General features: G+C 43.2%; 1 pseudogene; it reads left to right on the top strand.

Annotated features, from left to right (window-relative positions):
- The first annotated feature begins 1,039 nt into the window (after positions 1-1,039).
- LOC147460945 (heat shock cognate 70 kDa protein-like) lies at positions 1,040-3,679 on the top strand (annotated as a pseudogene).
- Positions 3,680-4,110: the final 431 nt, after the last annotated feature.

Genomic DNA, 4,110 nt, shown 5'->3' with positions numbered 1-4,110 from the left:
TTGCTGTCAAGTCTTGTTGTTCACGCAACGATGGCAAAGCACCCAACAATAATACAGAAGTGAGGACAGTAGGAGTGTCTATTTTATTTGTTTGCCGACCTGGTTTATCGCTATATATGTGAGGTATGCCACCGTGCAAGAGGGACATATTTCTAGATTGTGAGCAAAGATGTCAGATTACATGCTCCAATCTTTATACAATGCAATAATTCTAAACCATGACCTAGCATACGGACGGTAAGATAGTTTTAAGTTGGTTGCAGTTTGCTCCCTAGCTTATTGATACTTGGACTGTAATCTTTTAGGTCTTGAGAACTTCATATTGACACCTAGTACGAGAGAAACGAGGACATATATAGTACTAGTACAGCCGGCCGCCTTCGGCGGCCTCTCTCTCTCCCCCTCTCTCCCTCTTTATCGCATGCAAAGGGGCTTTTTTAGTTTTGGACTTTAGCCTTCAGGTCGCAGATTGCGACACGTGTAAATGGCTCCCCCTTCCGCCATATTATGTTAGTAGATGATATTAATTATTTCGACACCTCATTCACTATTGTAATACATCACATGAATTGGCTACCAATTGCATGTAAAGAGTTGTGTGTGTAACTAACATGTGCAGAGATCGACATCAAGTGTATAGTCTTGAAAACGAGATTCAATTAAATTGAAGCAAAGGAAGTAATGCAAAAAATTCTAAAACAAACAAATAGATAAAGCATAAATGACCTGCAACAATAAATGAGGTGCTTTACTGACCTGCAATGTTGTATTGCTACTTTTCGAGTGTCCAATCTATAGACCGATTTTTGAGTCGAGCTACAAAAAATCAATGTGAATAGTTAAACATATCGTGATGTCATAGATTGGAAGTGCAAAGTATACAATGCACGTCATACAGAGGTGCCATACAAAATTATGGTGGAGAGTTGGCATTGTGGTCTCTCCAAAAAATTATAAGAAACGGAAGCCGTGCCCTGCCCCGTAGCATTTATGTGTTGCGCCAAGCAAACGCATGCGTGTGGGAAATTGGATGCAGATAATGAACCTTGCAGTGTTCTCGAGCTGGAGTCGCGCTTGTGCAATTGGATCGTGTACTGTTGTGAATGTATGTCATCCCTGCCATACACAAAACACGCTACTGTAACTTTATGTTCCATGTCCTTTGATCAATATTACCTTCTCTCTCTCTCTCTCTCTCTCTCTCTCTCTCTCTCTCTCTCTCTCTCTCTCTCTCTCTCTCTCTCTCTCTCTCTCTCTCTCTCTCTCTGTGTGTGTGTGTGTGTGTGTGTGTGTGTGTGTGTGTGTGTGTGTGTGTGTGTGTGTGTGTGTGTGTGTGTGTTTGTGTGTGTGCGTGTGTGTATTGTAAGCTACTTCGGTCAGCATTTATGTCTTCTTGCCATAGAGACGGTATACTCAAGCTCGTCATTAACAAATGTAAAAGATCTATTGAATCCTTTGACATCGATCTCATTTTCAAGAGCAATAGATTTTTTTTCTGTATTGAGCGTCTACTGTTGAACTTCTGTGAGTCCCGTGCTTTGAGCAGTATAGCGAGTAAAAAACAACTCTAAAGATTCATCGATTTCGAGCCTCCAATAACCACTTTTCGTGTGCAGGGGACGCAACAGCCATCCATTAGAAACTAATAGCTCTAGTCAAAACATGCAACTTAAAGGCTCTCAAGGTGCGATCCCTCCAAAAAGATGCAGAAGTCAAATGGACGATATATAGCACAGGGTTTTCATATGTTGCACCAATTGCCGGCAACTAGATCGTGTGGAGAGCCATCAAACGGACATGGCGTTGATGCAAGGGTGAAACAATAGCCTTGATCTACTTGGCGTCGCTAATAAGTCTCTTCCAAATCGCTTACAACCTCGTCCCTTGAGAGAGAGAGAGAGAGAGGCATTGACTGCTCCATGTTGTAACTCAGAAACATAAAATCTATAGCACACCGTTGTTGCGCACTAGACTCGGGTTGACCGAGCCACCTCACATCCCATAACCACGAGACCCACTCCCAAAGATAAGGTTCAATTGAGCCTTTGCTCCACCATGGAAGTCCCTAAGTCGCCACGACATCTCCTATGAAGAGGACGAGACCCTACCAAAGGGTAAAAATTGGAGTATTTCCTTTTTTCAATGACAACAAGGCTGATGGCAGTGGGTTTTTTTTTACTTGGGGCAATGTTGTAAGGTTGGTGATGTGCAACATTGGATTGATTTCTTTATTCGATGCTCAGGATTGAGCCAAGTGGCTTAATGCTGTGGGATTATTTGAAAAAAGCACCTTTGCTTACTAGGTAAAACATTCAAACCACATCCCTCAGAGTCAGCTACGGCAAAGGAAGGTTCTGCTAATCGACCTGGGTACCACATACTCCTGTGTAGGTGTGTGGCATCATGATCGTGTGGAAATCAACATCAACGACCAAGGAAACCGAACCATGTCTTTCTAGGTGGCCTTCACTGAAACTGAGCGCCTCTCGATAACCCGGCCAAGAACCAGGTCGCCATGAATCCCATCAATACAGGTTTTGGTACGTTCTCATATCTTGATTTAATTTGATTTCTAGGATATGCATGATCTGCAGCTAGTATACGCATGGATATGGTTTTACAAGTTGTTGGTTGATTTCCATGCATGATCTGTAGCTCTTTTACTTGTCATTCATGCAATCTTGCTCTGCTCTAAGACTCTTCCATGTTCGGGTGTATTACAATCACCTGGTTACACATGGGTACTTTTGTATTTTGTTGTTTCCATGTACCTATGTGCGGCAAGTAGTTTCTCATCGGAGGCTGCCGCACATCCTGTAGCTCTTGCTCTAGCGGTGTATCAGTAGTATTTGCTAAGGAAAAATATATCTGACTTGCTCTTTCTGTTGATTTCTTTTACAGATGCCAAGCACCTCATTGGACGAAAATACTCCAATCCTTGTGTGCAGAGAGATGTGAAGCTATGGCCTTTCAAAGTAATTGCTTGCCTAGTGACAAGCCATTGATTGAGGTGCACTACAAGGGTGAAGAAAAGCAGTTTGCTGTAGAGGAAATATATTCTATGGTGTTGATAAAGATGAAAGAAATTGCTGAGGCATTTTTGGGCGCCACAGTTAAGAATGTCACGATTATGGTGTCTACATATTTCAATAATTCTCAGAGGCAAGTCACCAAGGATGCGGGTGTCATTCCCGACTCGAATGTGATGAGAATCATCAACGAACCTACTGCTGCAACGATTGCTTATGGTTTGGACAAATCCTGATTTTTCACCTTGGAGATGGCACCTTTGATGTCCCTCGTCTTACAATTGAAGAAGGTATGTTTGAGGTGAAGGAGGTGAAGACCGGTAGACAAGGACTTTGAGCATCACATAGTCAACCACCTCGTGCAGGACTTCAAGAGGAAGTACAAGGATATAACAAGCAATGCCAGGGCCCTGTGTAGGCTCACGATAGCTTGTCAGAGGGCAAAGAGGGTATTGCCATTCGCCGCTCATACAACTATTGAAATCGACTCTCTCTATGAGGGTATAGACTTCTACTCCACTATCACAAGAGCCCAATTCGGGGAGCTGAGCATGGACCTGTTCCAAAAGTGCATGGAGCCAATGGAAAACTGTTTGCGAGATGCAAAAACTGGAGAAGACCCTTTTTTTCAAATCAGACAACACTGCTAGAGATCCTGGGCATCGTAGCAGTTGGATATATCAGCTGGCCTAATGCTGGGGCAGCCCAGCGCTTCCTGTCCCTGCACATTCAGCATACATGTTGACCAAGGCAATACCAAGTTTCTTTTCCAACAGATCCTGACTAACAATATCGTCATGAGTTCTTTTGTCCATCTTAGCGTCTTTCAAGTTGCCACATGACTTCAAGATGTAAGCATAGGTTATTGCATCTGGAGACATGCACTCGATTTGTATCAATTGAAACATCCCATAGCTTCTTGCCCCCCCTCCTATTTAGCATATCCTACAATCAGTGCATTCTTAGAGTTAACATTCCGCAAAGGCAGCTCCTCAAGAACCTTTTGTACTTTTTTGAAGCACACCGCATCTGGCATACATGTCGATCAAGGCAGTGCCAAGCACGCAGCTTGTCTCACAAT

This window comes from Adiantum capillus-veneris, chromosome 3, assembly GCF_014529385.1.
Source record: "Adiantum capillus-veneris isolate H3 chromosome 3, ASM1452938v2, whole genome shotgun sequence".
NCBI lineage: Eukaryota > Viridiplantae > Streptophyta > Polypodiopsida > Polypodiales > Pteridaceae > Adiantum > Adiantum capillus-veneris.
This window is presented reverse-complemented; position numbering and strand designations above follow the sequence as displayed.